Source organism: Peromyscus californicus, unplaced genomic scaffold (assembly GCF_007827085.1).
Source record: "Peromyscus californicus insignis strain IS unplaced genomic scaffold, ASM782708v3 Scaffold_14__1_contigs__length_90479793_seg_2, whole genome shotgun sequence".
Classification (NCBI taxonomy): Eukaryota; Metazoa; Chordata; class Mammalia; order Rodentia; family Cricetidae; genus Peromyscus; species Peromyscus californicus.
This window is the reverse complement of record NW_026294436.1, coordinates 70,305,105-70,322,595: the sequence shown is the minus strand read 5'-3', so window position 1 is coordinate 70,322,595 and position 17,491 is coordinate 70,305,105. Positions and strand designations below refer to the sequence as shown.

At 44.7% G+C, this 17,491-nt stretch overlaps 1 long non-coding RNA gene across 3 annotated transcripts in view; it reads right to left on the bottom strand.

Moving 5' to 3' along the window:
• Positions 1 to 17,491, bottom strand: part of LOC128110126 (uncharacterized) — a 135,688-nt gene that overhangs the window by 69,467 nt on the left and 48,730 nt on the right. For 2 of the 3 annotated variants that reach the window (XR_008218052.1, XR_008218051.1), the window contains exon 1: positions 508 to 592. The exons of the other annotated variant lie outside the window; for it this stretch is intronic. This is a non-coding gene — a long non-coding RNA (uncharacterized LOC128110126). Of the gene's footprint in view, positions 1 to 507; positions 593 to 17,491 lie in introns of those variants that run through there. 3 annotated transcript variants of the gene reach the window in all.

The window sequence follows — 17,491 nt, the reverse complement described above, 5'->3', positions numbered from 1 at the left end:
GCCTTAGATTCCTCCTCCTCCGTCTGGACTCCAGGGTAGAGACACCCAGGGGCTGTCCTCTGGAAGTGCTTGTCCAGTGTGGGTAATAAACTGGGAGACAAATAATTAGAACACAGAAATTGGAGGCTCTCAAAGACGTGAGAGAGGCAGAGAAGAGGACCCAGGTTCACTAAGAGGAATCTCAACAGTGAGAGAGGAGTGACATCAGGCATCAGAACCAAGCGGGGGAGTGGGGGGGGGGGGGGGGGGGTGGTGGCCACGGGAGGGTTGGAAAGACATGGGGCAGGTGCTATTCTGTTGAAGCTCCCCCCCCCCCCCCCCCCCCCGTGTGCTTAGGTGATGAAGCCCACTTTTACAGACAGAAAACTCCTATTCGGAGATTTGAATGGACTTGCCAGAGATCACAGTTTGAAAATCTTGACCTCAGAAGTCCGCTGCCTTCCTAAGAAGTCTGACTACCCCACGCCACTTTACCCACAACACACCTCTATTGTTCTAGAGGCCTACCTGGGTCTGCAGATCACGCTGATGGCTTGGCCTCTAGTGAACAAAGAGCAGTTTGTTTTCCTGACTGGTCCTGTTGGGGTTTGGGGGGAAGGGGAGGGGGTTGGTTTTCCTATCATTCTTTAGACTCTCCTGCCCTCTAGTGGTTTTATAGTTTACCACACAGGCAATTTTCCTACATCAGGCTAAGATGCTGATTGATGATTGATAGGGTCTGACTCCTTCCTTATAAAAAAAAAAAAAAAAAACACACCATACATACACACACACACACACACACACACACACACACAGAATAAAAACAAATGTCTTTAAAAGCAAAATAACTCTTAGTCTAAGAGTACTTTTTAAAACTACTTGTTCAAAAATAGCTCATTTCACTTACCCTCCACATACTAAAAGACAAACATTCTACCCAGCTAGAGGAAGAAGACTAATGGAGTTGTTTGAGTGTGCCAACCTCTACTGTACACATAGAGGCCATGGCAAATGTGCAGGGGACTGGGATGTCAACACCGACCCTAAAACCTAAGGCACAGAACAAACCATAAAGGAGCCCTGGACAAAGCCACTGCTTAGCTCTGGGCCCCTATAACATGCCTGCCTGGCTACAGTTTTGCTGGGTAGGATCAATGTCTTATCCAATCACAAAATACATGCTTGGCTGTCTCCTAAGAGGAGACATCTGTGTGAAGGCTCCGGGCACATGGGTACCAGACCTCAACCTTGGTCTCAAAGCAAGTATTTGAGCAATGAGTACAAACAGCAGTAACCATGACCATGGATTGCGTTTTATTCTTCAGAGTTCTAACTTCAGAGGACTGCACATGAGAAATGGGTGTTCCCCCACTGCAGCAGAGGAGAAGAGCTAAGAGCAACAAAAGACAACTCGCTGCCGGGAAAACTGGCCAGCACTCATCGCTCTTGGTGAGGATGGTAGGAAACTGGGATGCGCATGTACTGAGTGGAAACAGAAGGCAGGGGAGAAACTTCACAGGGAGCTGGACGGTGATGTGTGTGTTGCAAAGAAAATTCAACTTAGAATCTAGTAGACCAGATGCGGTTCCTTCTGTGCTCCAAGATAGCAGATCGACCTTGAGAGGATCTTGTCGTCACACAGGATCCCTGTCCCCTCAACTGCAGAGTGCTACCCTCAATTTCTAACTGGATGTTGCCCTTTGGAGATAAAACCTTCCAAACTGTTTCTGTTCACTTGGACATGGCAGAATGAAATGACCTCTTCAGGTGGACCTTCTCTCTCGGGTTTGAGAACAATTTTGGATCTTCCACCAGCATGCCCGCCCATTCTTGCATATCTCTAATGTCAGAAAACTCAAAGTAAACTATACAACATTTCAAAATCATCATTAAAAAGCTATCAGCAGCCGGGCGGTGGTGGCGCACGCCTTTAATCCCAGCACTCGGGGGGCAGAGCCAGGCGGATCTCTGTAAGTTCGAGGCTAGCCTGGGCTACCAAGTGAGTTCCAGGAAAAGGCGCAAAGCTACACAGAGAAACCCTGTCTCGAAAAACCAAAAAAAAAAAAAAAAAAAAAAAGCTATCAGCAGGTCAAGCTGATGTTTCTTGCACTCGGAACCTGCTAGTCATCAACCCAAGTCCTATCCTCAGAGTCAAAGAGAATACATCTAACTCCTCGTTACTGAAAAGGCTTTTCAAATATTTAAAGGCATTTGTCAGCTTCCTGTGCACCCGGTATTCACAGTCACCTTCAGGCCATCCTTGTCCAGTTTGGGTTTTGTGTCTTTCACCAGCCCAAGAATTCTCTTCTGTCACAATCTCTTTTGTGTGTCTGAATAGAGCAATTAGAGAACAGGTCAAGGGCACCGACTCTGAAGCCAGACCACTTGCATTCAAATGTGAGTGCTCCTTGTTAGAGTTAGCATGACTTTGAGCAAATGATGTCACCTTGGACAGGAACTCATACTTTCTTCTTTTTCTCATCATCAAATTTGGATTAACTTAATTAATAAACTCAAAACGTATTAAAATAGCATCAAGCACAATGGAAGTGTTCATCAAATTATAGCTATCATTAGGATTGCTGTAATACAGCTTCACAAAATACAGCAAGGTAATCGCCTCCCTCATCCTCTACATTAGATGTCTATTAACGACATGTGAGAATTTCCTGTTTAGTGTATCTGAAGTGTCCATGGTACATGAAAGGAAACTCAATAAACTTCCCATCAATTAAGTCAACTACTGGCTCAAATTTCTGTCATTTTTGTCTCTCTAACTTCTAAATCCACTTCTCTCATGTTATATTTGGATGGGCTCACCCAAGCTTATATTCAGATTCATCTTATTTCTTTATCAGATACATGCCCTTCCCACTGTTTAAGATGGCTTACAATTTGTAGTGATCTCACACATTTGACATTCCTCCCAGTGTCAAGGCATCTACAAACTCCACAGCCTTTTTCTGGCCAACAGCCAAGTCATGATGAGCCAACAAAGATGAATAATTTCAAGGAAATAGAAACCCCACAGGGAAGTAAAACTCGACAAACAACGTCTGATATTCTCAGAGGAAGAAAAAGTGTGCCTCCCTAAAAGAGGAGCTATGCCCTTTAAATGGAGGAAACTGGTAAAGGGTTCTCAGAAGCTGACCTAGGGTAGCCAAGGTAATGTTAAGTGAAAAAAAAAATGAGAAAAGTTCATGGCCAGAGCGATGGCTCAACAGTTATGAGCACATACTGCTCTTTCAGAAGACCCAGATTCAGTACCCAGCACCATTATCCATGGCTCCAGGATTGAATGCTCTCTTCTGATCTCCACGGCCACCAGTCACATATGTGGTGCACATACATAAATGAAGGTTAAATTCTCATATAAATAAGAGTAAATTATTTTTAATTATTTTTTTTAAAAGAAGCTAGAGCTCTTCCAGAGGAAATAATAGATCCAAAAGCCAGAGCTGTGGAAAAGAGAGAAAAATGCACTGGAAAACTTGAGATTCCATGGGGGCGGGGGGGGGGGGGGGGGGCGGGGGGGGGGGGGGGGGGCTCAGGATCCAAACAGGTGAATTCAGAGAGGACACAGAAGACAGATGGCTAGAAACCAAGCCACTGTCACCTAACAAGAAAGGCAAGAGTCCTCCAAATTAGAAGACAATCGTTTCAGACTCAAAATGTCGTTTCCATCAGGTGTCCTTCACAATAGAGAACAAGTTCATCAAACCTTTGCACAATCTTTGTGAAATTTCAAAATACTAAGATTTAAAGGTGTCCTTAAGGCTTTCCAGGCAGGACAGGAATGCATGTAAAAACTCAAGAATCCTATGACTTAAGATTCCTGTTAGTTGCACTGGAGACTAGAAGGTAATGGAATGATGCCTCTAAGTTTCTAAAGGAAAAGAGACCTTCAGTGCAGAATTCTCTACCAGCTAAACTATCAACTGACAAGACAGAGTCTCATGTGGCTTTTGCTAGAAAATAAATCACCATAAAGCTTGATGGCTTTAAAAAAATTATGATTTCTCTACATCCACAGACCAGCCAAGTGGCTCTGTAGGTCTGATCTGTTTTGCCAAATGTTTACAATCAAGTAAAGCTTGGGCTCAGTGGCATAGGATTACCTCACACACACTCCAGAAGGCTAGTTAGTTTTAAGTGCAAAGTGGGTAGCCCTGTATTATTACCACTTGTCTCTGTTCAATGTGGTCTCTTGTTTACCAGCAAACTAACCTTTCTCCTGTGGTGTTTGGGCTTCCAAAAAGCAGCATGAAATGGTGTACCCTAAGGGGTAAGCATTTTCAATTAATGTTTCTTTTACATTTAATGTATTGCTATTGGCCAGAATCAGTCAATATAGTTAGGAGCCACATAACAAAAAAGGAAGTCATACAGCTATTTTACAAACAAACTACAAGTAAACCAAAAACATTTTTAGAATTCCTGCTCTTGAAAATAAGCATCCCATTTTCAATATTTTCCAGAAGGTTCTGTAGAAAGTGCTCTACCAAAACAAGATAGTAAATCGTGGTGTGTGGAAGACCTAAGATCTAGAATCTAGAAAACAGAGAATCCATCACAAAGGGGAATTTCCAGAAAGAAAATTTTTGAAGCAAACAAAAGATGATGGCTGTATAATAGCCCAGAGAGCAAGCAGTTCAAACTGGAGCTGGCTGGAGACTTCCCCAACAAGGTCCTCCAGTGAACAGGAAAGAGATTTTGGACATTTGGGGATAAATGGCTGTGGTTGCATTGGTAAGACATAAATAGAAACTCAAGTAAACCAACATTAAGACAATTTCATTAAGTCTAAGAAAAACAAAGCATTGCATAAGAAAAAGGAAGTATTTGTACATACCACCATTCCAGGCCCAATCATTCTGGTTTGCATTTACCACTGTGCTGGGGAATTAGAATTTCAAATCAGTGAGAAACAAACTTTTTTAAATTATTGTTTTCATTCACTCTGTCAGACCTTCTTCTCTGCCCAGTAGTAAATCCTTTGGCATCCCAGGCAAACACCCCAACTTTCCTATTTTCAGTTACTAAGACTCAGCCTCAGCCTCTTGTAACCCCAGGCTCACACCAGGTTCAAAACTCATTCTCACTCTTGTTTTTGCTCTCTGTGCTCAAAAGACCCATGGCTCAAGGGACATGGGACAAAAAGAAAAACACAGTTTCATTACATTACCCTTTCCTTCTTCTTGGGTTCTGATGCTTTAGGGGTAGGAATTAGAAAGGAACATGAAGGTATTGATAGACAATAACCATTTCTTTATTTAACTGGAGTCACTATAATTCTTTTTCTAGCCAACTGTGACTGCCCACAAAGGCGAGGTGTGTGGCCAGTGTCCAAAGCTGACCTTTGACTCATGAGCTTTGACGATGACTCATGAGCATGGTACCTAGAGAACACCTTGGAGTCCTACTCAGCCCATTTGGCTGATGTTAGAAATCCTACCCTGGTTATACCATATCCATCTATCACATATTGTCCATCCCTCATAACCTCTTGATGGTGGAGAGTCTCTCATCCTGTAGGCATCTCTCTAGGTGAAGTATCAACCGAAGGTTGGAGCCCAGTCACCTTCTTTAGGTTATATACTACTCAGTAGAGACTCACTGACCCTCCAGGATGACTGGTGCTCTTACAGGGCATCACAGAGCTGACTTCCCTTCTTTGGACCCTGAGGTTTCCTTCTCATTCCTCTCCCTTTCTCAGATTCAGGGAGATCAGCAAACCCAATGCCTAGGGACTTGGTATACCCAGCACTTAGGGACTTGGTATACCCAGCACTTAGGGACTTGGTATACCCAGCACTTAGGGACTTGGTATACCCAGCACTTAGGGACTTGGTATACCCAGCACTTAGGGACTTGGTATACCCAGCACTTAGGGACTTGGTATACCCAGCACTTAGGGACTTGGTATACCCAGCACTTAGGGACTTGGTATACCCAGCACTTAGGGACTTGGTATACCCAGCAGGTAAACCCAGTGCCTAAGTCTGCACAGGAACTGACTTGAGGACCCCCTTATTTGATGTCGTGGAAGCAAAAAGATACCTCTTCCACCCCTAGGGAGAATGGACAGACTCCTCTTATCATGCACTCTGTCCTCCCCACAAGATTGTAACTCAAAAACTTTCCCATGGCCCTTCTCATTCTACAAACTCCTGACATAAATTGCTCCACTCCCCTTTCTGCCTTTCCATGTCACATTGGTGTGGAAGAAGTAGTGACAGGGAGGGTCTCCCTCTCCTGTAATGTCCTGGGTAGAAGCATCTGGCTCCTATTGGCCTCATCTTAATGCAAGATTCTTTGAGCTTCTTACCTTTAGCCTCATACCTTTGGGGCATTGTACTGTTACATATTATATAAGACAGACAGATAGATGTAGATGATAGATAGATGGATAGATAGATAGATAGATAGATAGATAGATAGATAGATAGATAGATCATACATACATACATATATACATCGACAGACTTTCCAGCTTCTACTGGTATTTATAAAGAACCACTGGTTGGTCTTCCATGTTCACGGTAATCTGAAACACCTGGAACAAAATACTGACTTTCCCTGAGAAGCCGCTGTAAAACTGACTGTTTTATGCTTTGTTTCAAAAAAAAAAAAAAAAAAAAAAACTTTTATTCTTTTTCTTCCTCGTTTTCTCCAGATTCACTGACTTCAGAAACAATAGCACCTACATTATATTAAGAAAAAGAAATGAACAAGATTTAAAAAATACAGGGGTTAAAATAGGAAAGAAAGAAACCAAATTATCCCTATTAGCAGATGTAACCGTCCATTCAACAGACTCTAAAGATCTCGCCAGGAAACTCATAGATCAGATGAGCACGTTCAGAAAGTGGCAGGCCATAAAACCACATAGAAATTAGCTTATCTACACATCAGTAATGAACTAGCCAAAAAAGAAATCAAGAGAAAATTTCTACTTACAATAGCTTGGAATAAACGTAACCAAGGATGTAAAAGACCTTTATAATGAAAATATTAAAATGTGGGGCTAGAGAGACGCTTCCAGGTTTAAGAATGTAAACTGTTCTTGCAAAGGACCCTGGTCCAGTTCCCAACACCACGTCAGGTGGTTCACAACTCCTGTAACTCCAGCTTCAGGGAAACCAATGACCTCTCTGGCCTCTGGTGTGCACATTCCCACACATAAAGTAAAAGCCAGCTGGAGTGGCGCACATCTTTAATCCCAGCACTTGGGACACAGAAGCAGGCAGTTCTCTGTGCATTCAATGCCAACCTGATCTACACAGTGAGTTCCAGGCCAGCCAGAGCTATATAGTAAAACCCTGTCTTAAAAAAATGTAAGGTAGAATAAAATATTTATTTTTAAAACATCTACCTGCCTTTAATCCCAGCACTCAGGAGACAGAGGCAGATAGATCTCTGGAAGCTCAAGTCTACATAGCCAGTTTCAGGGCTTTATGGTGAGACCATGTCAAAAAAAAAAAAAAACTGGTTAGTTTTAGCTTTTTTGTAAACTTGATACAAGGTAGAGTCATTTGAGAAGCGGGAACCTCAACTGAGAAAATGCCCCACCAAATGGGCCTGTAGCAAGCTTGTGGTGCATTTTCTTGATTGACGGTTGTCGGAGGGTGCAGAACACTAGGGGTAGTGCCACCCCTGGGCAGGTAGTCCTAGATGCTATAAAATAAAGCAGGCTAAACAAGCCATGAGAAACAATCAGGTGAGCAGCATTCCTCCATGGCCTCTGCTTCAGTTTCTGTCTCCAGGTTCCTGCCTTGGGTTCCTGCCCAGACTTCCCTCAGTGGTGGAGTGTGACATAGAAGAGTTGGTAAAATGAAATAAACCCTTTATTCCCCAAGTTGCTTTTGGTCATGGTGTTTTATCACAGAAAAAAAAAATTCCTAACATCTGCCATTTTAAACAATATAAAAATTAGTCTTCGACAAATGACGGTCGGAATTTGTGTCATAAATGCTTCCTAGAAGTAGATAAAGAATTAGGTAAAACAAATGTCTGATTTGTCCATTGCAAGGACTTTTCATTCATTTCTTCTTCGCCATCTCCAAAGCACAATCCAGCAGCATTCCTGAGTACTACCGCCATGAAGGAGGACCAGAAAGCAAGAATTGCCACTGCTGGCCTGTGGGATTCCATTACTCCATCTGCCCCTCATCCAGAGGTGAACCTTCATGAGTTCTATTATGGGGTCCACCTCTACATTTTTATAATTGTAAGATTTATGCAATAACTCTAGGTATTTGAAAACCATGAAAGTCAGATTTAAAAAAAAACTTTGATGTCAACAGAAAACTTCCTAACTCACACATGTGGCAGACCAAAAACTGCCCGCCACTCCTCACCCCCAAAATACCCATATCCTCATCCCTCAATCCTGAAACAGTTACTTTATATGGCAGAAGAGACTAGATCACAGACCTGACAACAGGGGGATTATCCTGAGTTACCTGGGTGGGTCCAATCTACCTAACTAAATCATTAAAAGCAATATAATTCCTTCAGCTGGAATAAGAAAGCCTCAGCAGAAGAGAAAGCCAAACAGATTTGGCAAATAGGAGGGCTCAACCACCCCTGCTAGAGGGGCTGTGTGGTACAGGCAAACCTCTGGGAGCAAAGACTGGCCCCAAGAGCATCAGCAACAAAATGGGGACCTCAGTCCTGCAACTGCAAGGAACGGAAAGGGGCCTGAATGTGCTTGAAATCCCATTCACCCCCAGAGACTGCAGAAAGGCAAAAACCCTACCAGTATGCCACCTGTAGCCTGGTGAGATCACCCAGAGCAGTGGTACCAACCACAGGGTGAGTCTGGACTTCTGACTCACTCAAACTGTGCAATAGCAGGGGGTTGTCTTAAGTATCTGCCAGAAGGAAGGCAGGAAGGCAGAAAGATGGGAGGGAGGGAGGGAGGGAGGGAGGGAGGGAGGGAGGGAGGGAGGATGGAAGGAAGGAAGGAAGGAAGGAAGGAAGGAAGGAAGGAAGGAAGGAAGGAAGATGGGATGGAGGGAGGGAGGGAGGGAGGGAGGAAGGAAGGAAGGAAGGAAGGAAGGAAGGAAGGAAGGATGGATGGAAGGAAGGAAGGAAGGAAGGAAGGAAGGAAGGAAGGAAGGAAGATGGGAGGGAGGGAGGGAGGGAGGAAGGAAGGAAGGAAGGAGGAAGGAAGGAAAGAAGGAAGGAAGGAAGGAGGAAGGAAGGAAGGAGGAAGGAAGGAAGGAAGGGAGGGAGGGAGGAAGGGAGGAAGGGAGGAGGAAGGAGGAAGGAAGGAAGGAAGGAAGGAGGCAGGCACCATATACCTTTCTCATCTGTTTCCCCTTGGATTGATTTTGACTGCTGTCATTCAGAGGATGTGAACTCAGTAGGCTCTGCCTTTTCCTCTTGGAATTAAAGGTGTACAACTGGGGGGCTGGGGCGACGGCTCAGTGGGTAAGTACACACTACACAAACAATGAAGACCTGAGTTTGAGTCCCTAGAATTCAGGTAAATCAGGCGTGATGGCGCACATCTGTAATCCCGGTACTCCTACAGTGGGATGGGAGGTGGAGACAGGGCGTACCCAGGACTGAAAGCTCCTAGGCCAGCTAACCTGGCACACGCAGCAAACACCAGAGAGCCTGTCTTGTGCAAGGTGAAGGTGAGCGCCGACACTCAGCTGTCTCTGAGCTCCATACTCACACTGGTGTGTGTGTGCTCATGCTGAAAACCACAAACACTCCCAACACATCACATACACATACATAAAACATCTTTTAAGAGGTGCATTGATTATATATGAATAGCTTCCTTGGTAGTCTACCCTTTTATTATTTGTTCTCCAAAATTGTTGATACTAACATTCCATAATTAGTCTTTGTATTAGGCAATTATGATTAAGCTGTTTAAGGAAAAGAGCATAATGTTTGCTTTTGGTTTAACATTTCCCAGTTCTTTGCCTCGTTTTTCTCCATTCCATTTTGTACCTTAATAAAAAAATAAAAAAGGGAGGGAGAGGAGAGGGTGCTTGTGTCGTACTGGCGGCCTCCAGGTTTCTCTCATTAAGAAACTCTTAGCTTTTTACTACAACTTCCTCTGACCAAAGAATCACGCCTCAGCAAATCTCTGACCTGACATCATTGCCTCCCCAGAGCAGCGTTCACTCCTCACAGATCAATGCCCGTGTACTGGACGTGGGGCTAAGTGCCAGCTCATGCTTTTCAAACTCTGGGTCACGACCCACTGGTGCATTATAAAACTAATGCAGTGGGTCATGACCAGAATGTTTTTAATGCGAAATAGAATTGAACAAAAAAATCACAGCATACCACACATAATAAGTATTATTTCGTAAAATGTTTATTGAAGTTATACGTGCCTCTGTGTGGATGTTAAGTAGCAATGGAAATAATATTTTATTACAGATTATGGTTTTTAAAAAGAAAGCAGGTGCTTATGATCCCTTGCTTCATTTCATCTTCACTTGGTAAGACTGAACTAGATGGAGAAACAGGCACCCAAACTCCCAAAAAGTCATAGACCTGGGGTCCAGACCTCAGTCTACTGTCACCAGTCTCTGCTCTGAGCCACACTTGATTTCTCCTTCACAGAACTGAGGAACAATAGACCATATTCAACACCATCTCTGCATGTTTTGAAAAATGCTCCCATACAGGGAAATAGAGAGACTATGATCCACAAACCTTGCCACTAGATTCTTCATTTTACATACAACCTTAGAAACGGCAGAGGGTTCTCCACTATTCTTCTCAATGCCGTGTCAAGTGTCTGAACCTTAATTTATTTTCAGGATTCTGAGTTCTGAGGACATCGGGGAGCAAATCCTACACGAGGGATGAATCACCACATCATGTTGTTTCTTCCCCATCACTTCTACCACCGATATTAGAAACATTGCTAGAGGACTAGGGAGATGAATCACTCAGTAATCGTTTATAACGATAGACATGAGTTCGACTCCCAGAACCCATATTTAAAAATAAAAAAACCAGACTCATAACCCCAGCACTGGAGAGATGGAAACAAGGAGAGCCCTGGAGCATCCTTGGCAAATCCCAGGCCAATGAGAGACCCTGTGTCAAAAAAATGAAAAAGTAGATGGTACCAAAGGAATGACATCAAAGACTGCCTTCTGGCCTGTGCACGCGCGCGCGCGCGCGCACACACACACACACACACACACATATACTTGTCCATGAGCATCATGCACACACATGTGCATGCACACACAAAACAAATAGATAGGAAAAGCGTCTTAAAGGAAGGTATTATGTCTTCCATGGTATTATTTTCCTCCCTACTTTTTTTTTCCAGAAATGGGAGACTTATCACAAAGAACTTCTGAAAACAGATTGAAATTTTCCAATCTCAACTGACAAGTTATAGGATGTGTGTGTGTGTGTGTGTGTGTGTGTGTGTGTGTGTGTGTGTGTGTGTGAGATCAGCTCTTCAAGTGATTTTGCAGATCTGATCAAAGCAGGTCAATAAGGATGAAAATATCTGGGCCCCTCCCGCTCCAACACTTGACTCCTGTCACCTTCCAGGGATTTAAGAAAAAGACAAAATCTCCCCTAAAGTCCAACTGTGGCTTGCAATCACCCTGGCATCTGCTGAAAACCTGCACAAGAAGAAACTTAAGGCTTCTCGTGTAGGAAGCTGAGTTCTGTGCATGTTTAAACTAGAAAGTGTATTTAATTATAGGATGTTAAATGAAGCCATGATCCCTCTGACCCTTCCCCAGGGGGCTGCACAGGACAAGCAAACTCTCTGTGTAAATGCAGTCTTTGTTCCTAACTAAAGACAGGATGAGCTCTGCTGCACAGCCTTGCTTGCTTGTCAGTCAGCAAGGACACCAGAGAGCCCCTCAGCCCCCCGCAGTCCCTCCCCTCCCCTATTCCTCCAGAGTTTCAGAACTGTTTTAAACTGTTCACTTTAATAAACCACGGGCTCCCTTCCTGAGCAGGGCAAACTCATCATGAGCCCCAAGAGTGCCACCCTGGAAGGACAGGATTTTGGGGGAGCTCTGAGTTTTCAGGATACAGTCCATCATGGTTATGAGTTTTCAATGGGCTCTGTGATGACCCGGCATTGCCTTCCAATGGACTACTTTGGCCAATTAGCAATCAACCAACTCCGACTGGTACTCAGTTTGGAGCCTAAGTACAACCACACCTCCTTGGTAAAATTCTGAACAACTTTTCCTGGTACAGATCCAAAGAAATCCTGACACAAAACAAGAGACAGAGATGCTCAGATGGCAAAGTGCTTGCCCCATAAGCATGAGGACCTTCACTTGATGCCCGGAAACCACACAAAAAGTCAGGTGCAGCAGGGCACACCTGTAAGTCCAGCAGTCGGGGAGGCAGAGACAGTAAATCCCCTGGAGCTCATGGATCAGCCAGTCTAGTTGGATCAGTGAGCTTCAGGCTCAGTGAGAGACCCTGCTCCAAAAATTAAGGAGAAGAGCAACTGAGGAGGACCCCTGATGTTGACCTCTGACCTCCACACACACTAATCCTCATGGGAGGTTTCTGAGCATCAGTGTCCATTACCACCAATCTCAGAAGAATGACGGCTTCAGTTGCCACAGCCAGGGGGTCCAGCTGACCACACATTTCAGGGAACTATCACACCCCCAAAGTACTAGCTGTGCTCTGACCTCACCCTTAAGCAGCCTGGCCCATTTCATCTGTTAAAAAGAAACCCAGAACTGTCTGGATTTCGGAAACAGCAGCATAGTTGAAGCCAATGTTGATGTCATGGAAGCAGCCAACAAATCAGGCAACACAGACTCCAGTCCAGCAACCCAGCTAACTAGAAGAGCCTTCTGCCTCCTAAGAGACTCGGGACATGCTCACAGGCCTTAGGGGACCCGACCAACAGCTTTCCTGCAGCAGAGATCATCCTACCAACTCTGTCTGCTTTCCTCTGTGATCACGTGACATATGCATGGAAACAAGCAAGCACTTCTTTCCTTAAAGACAGGACTAACACTCCAGCCTTTCCCAGCACCCATCGAATTTCCATGGTCCAAATCCTCCCAGCAATAATGCCCGAGCGGTGGGTCTCCCAGCAGACAACTCTGTGTTCCCTGTCCTTGGCAAATGGAAAAGGTTTGCTTTCCCGCTGATCTGGTCACCACTATTTGAATAATTACCCTGGATAATCACCACAAACCAACTTCCCCTCCATAATGGATGCTCTTCCATCCCTAGTTTTAATGTGATTCACCTTCTTCCAAGTAAATATTATTTCCCAATGCCTGGCAAGTTCCAACTTTGCTCAGAATTTATATATTACTTTTCCATTATCTCAGGGCAGCAATAATAACAACAATAACAGTTATAACATCTTCCTTCTAGAAGAATCCTGGCCGCTTCTTACACTTCTCTGGTTTAGAATTCTCTGATGGGCTTTTTTCTTTTTTTCTTTCGTTGTCCTCCTTCTCCTTAGTGGAAAATGTTACTTCTAACTGCTGGATTTAATTTAATTTAATTTAATTACAGCATTTTCCACACATGCCCACGGGCTCTTGGTAATAGTTGCATTTTTAATAAATCTAATATATAATAATGACTTTGTTTTTAATTTTCCACTGAGAGTTGGATCCTGAGCTGAATACGAAGCTCCAGACAGGGGCGTCTGGTTCACTCCACGCGATTGGGTTTCAGAATACCAACAGGCTGCTAATTGGGGAACGGTTACACTCTCACCCTCTGTCCTCACACACCTGTGTTTAATGTCCTCAGCCAGCATCCCATGGGGCATGAAATGACCAGTTGTTCCAGTCAGAGGGATCAAGGCAGTCGTACAGGCTCCTAAGGCTGGACCCCGAGAGTAAAAGGAAGCTATCGCCTGGTCAGTAGCCAGCACCGTTACACAAAGAGACTTTGTGACAACACTCCTCGGTCATGATCTGGTCCCCATGACCCATGACTGCAACCTGTAGCAACGAGGCAGTGGACCAACTCTGCGCTGTTATTAGAGTCCGGGCAGGAGCTGGATCTTAATGACTGCCCACTCTCTTTTGCAAAGACCATTATCAACATTCCTTGGTGTTCCACTTTATGACCATGTGTTCATGTTCAGTTGGCTCAACTGTATGGTAAAGGAACCATGTTGTTCAGGCTCTTTTTCTTTCTCACCTGTGTCAGGTGCTCCACAGAGGACTCAGCTCCCCCTGTGTTCTCAATAACACCTAGAGCTACTTCACCGGTTATGGTGCGTCAGGCACCACCCTAAGCAACTTACCCTTACTGCTTCATGAAAGTTTCCCATGCACCCACACCTGAGTTTTTCTGTAGCAAAAATTCCTGGCAAAAGCCACTTAAGGAGGCTAGGGTTTGTTTGGACTCATAATCTGAGGATATAGTCCCTCATGGTCAGGAAGGCATAGCCAAAAGAACATGAGGCCGCTGGTCACATTGTATTCACAGTCAGGAAGGAAAGAGCACACAGGAAGAGGGGCCAGGCTATCAAACCTCAAGACCTTCCAGCAGTGACTCACTTCCTCCAGTACATCTTCCCCCACAGCAGGTTCCCTAACCTTCCAACACAGCACCACCAGCTTGAGACCAAGGACTCAAACCCATGAGCCTATGAGGGACATTGCATATTCACACCACAACACTCTCCACCCTATAGATGGGGGGAGCCTATAGGTGTTTAATAACCTCCTTAACTTCGCCAGTTGGTGAAGGGCAGAAATGCCCAACTGGAGTCTCAGCCCTTAAACACTAGACTGAGCTCACCTGCTAATACAATGCCCAGCAGTTTTCCCAAAGCACTCACAAAGGTTCCGCTACCACAATAAATTAGGCACCCTCTGGGATCGAGTGTAAAAGGCCCTAAGATGCCTTGAATAGTGCTAAAATTGCCCATCCGATGCCCAGCAGCCATGAGAAATTCGGGCAAGACAGGCCAGAGTCCTCAGAATGAGAGAGAGAGAGAGAGAGAGAGAGAGAGAGAGAGAGAGAGAGAGAGAGAGAGAGTCAGTCCCTGGTATAATCTCTATGTGACTGTCACAGAGCATGCCTACTTCAAAAGGAAACTGTTGTCAGGGGCCTGCTCCACTATGGCACACAGCTGACTCTCACTTGCAGAGAGACCAGGCAGGCAAAAACTTGAATTAAGATCTTCTAAGTCCTCATGGATATCTGATGACTGTCCCAGGAGTTGAGGGTAAGGGACCTTTGCCAGGAGCGCTATGAAGCCGTTCACCTACTCCTGGTGTCTCATGGCTTCCCAGGTTCTGATGAGGAATAAGACATTTTGTCTGCCCCATTCAAAGCAGAGATGCAGACTGCAAACGCACTGAGCTGCAGTTTAGCACTGGGGTCCTCCCCAGGGGACCGCCAGCCCTCTGTGTTTATTGTTCTTTCTGGTTGTGTGGGCTACAGATCACAGGGAGCTGAGTGCTCGGCTACTTTCCTTTTTGCTGTTCGTGTAAGGAATAAAAGGTCTGACTCTAAAAGTGCCTTGTTCCACTTTGCCAGCCGAATTAGCCAAGCCCCAGCCTTACACGGTGCCTGGTGAGCCTTTGACACGCTGTCCTGTGGAGCTGGTACTCAGTGCAATAAAATTCAGCGCCCCAAAAATGCTTTAATAACAGCTATCTCGGGGCAACTGAGGGTGTAAATGGATACAAAAAAGCGTGTGTGTGAGAGAGAGAGAAACAGACAGACAGACAGACACAGACACACACGCAGGTTGTATGAAAGGACTCTGGCTGAGGAGGTGGCGCAGCTGACAGAGCACTTGTGTAGTGTGAATAAAGCCCTGCATTTAATCTCCCACACCACATAAACTATTTATGGTGATTGACACCTCCAATCCCAGCGCTGGGGGTGGGGGTGGGGCCAGGATCAGCAGTTCCCAGCCAGTCTTGGCTATACAGCAAGTTCAAGGCTGGTCTGGGGTACAAGACCCTGTCTTCAAAGGAAAAAGGAAAGCACCCATGAGAGAACCAGAAAAGTCACTAACAGGAGTATTTCCCTCTCATTAAGCAAGCTGCTGGCAATTTCAGAAAATAAATGCAAACGCATTCCATTTAACAAAATTAATATTTATTGCCTATAAACAAATCCAACAGAATTCTCAGCGGACACATGTTTCCACATCTGAATTTAAAATGAAGCATGAATTCCGCATTTCAAAATCGGTGGGAATCCAAATTTGGAGACGTGTCTGTGGACGGATCCCATTTACCCATCAGATCCACATAAGCCAGAACGAGAAAAAGAGCACAGGGAATTCCCAACTACACGGAAGGGCTTGAGAAAGGACCGTTTCAGGCACCAAACACAACAAGTGCCAGCGTTCAGCTACTTGTGGTCAAAGAACACATGGACAAGGATTAACACTAACTATACCACAAGCTCATTTTAAACTAATTCTCATGACTCAAGAGTCACAAAACAAAGGGAAATGTGTAGTTACTAAATAATCTAGTTATCACAAAATGCTAGAAATACAGGAAATGCAGAAGAGGCACTCTCACCCTGGAGCCCCAGACTTTCATGAAGCATATGAGAAAAGAGACCAGAATGACAGACAGCCTTCAGGACAAGGGGAGAAACCAGTGGGACATCCAGTTGTCAGGGGTAGGTAGAGACCATCTGACAAAGGTCACATTTCCACTCTAATAGTGTTGGAAGTATCTTTCCACTTCGCTAAACAGATCCACAGCTATAAATCCCAGCTGTAATTAGTTCCATGAACACCATACACAAAGGAGAAATAAAAATCACTTCCTCTACAAACCATAAATGTCTTTGAACTGCCCTAACCTCACTAGGATGGACACACACACACACACACACACACACACACACACACACACACAGAGAGAGAGAGAGGGAGGGAGGGAGGGAGGGAGAGAGTTACTGCAAAGACATCAGCCTTCCCAGCTGAGTGCTGAAGCCCTTTTTTAAGGATGATGTCATATATGAACTAGTCTTCAGTACATTTTTTTGAAGTGTTTTTCTACATGTCTTTCCTCTTAAAAGCATAAGGAGACTACTCTGTACTCATCAGAAAGACTTCCAGGAGGAGAATCTGAATGAAGAAGAAGGCCAGAAAGATGGAAAGAGGCAGACAGAGGCAGGTGATGTAACAGTAGCCCCCCACCTGAGGGGCGCTGTGACAGCCCCTTAACAAACACGTCCCTAAATCTCACCAGTCCTGGGTATACACTTCATTACTTCCAGTTTGCAGTTAGAAGCTGAGGTCTGGACTGGAAAGACAGCTCAGTGGTTCAGAGTTCATATCCCTCTTGCAGAGGACTGGAGTTCAGTTCCCAGCACCCCTGTGGTGTGGCAGCTCACAATTGCCTGTAACTTCAGTTCCAGGGGATCTGACACCTGCTTCAATGTGGGCGCTGAACTCACACATACAAACCCACACTCAGACACATACATACACACATAATTAAAAATAAATTATGTTTTAAAGAATCTGAGGCTTAAGCCATGGAGTCAATGGTATGAAATCGAAAAGTTTCCT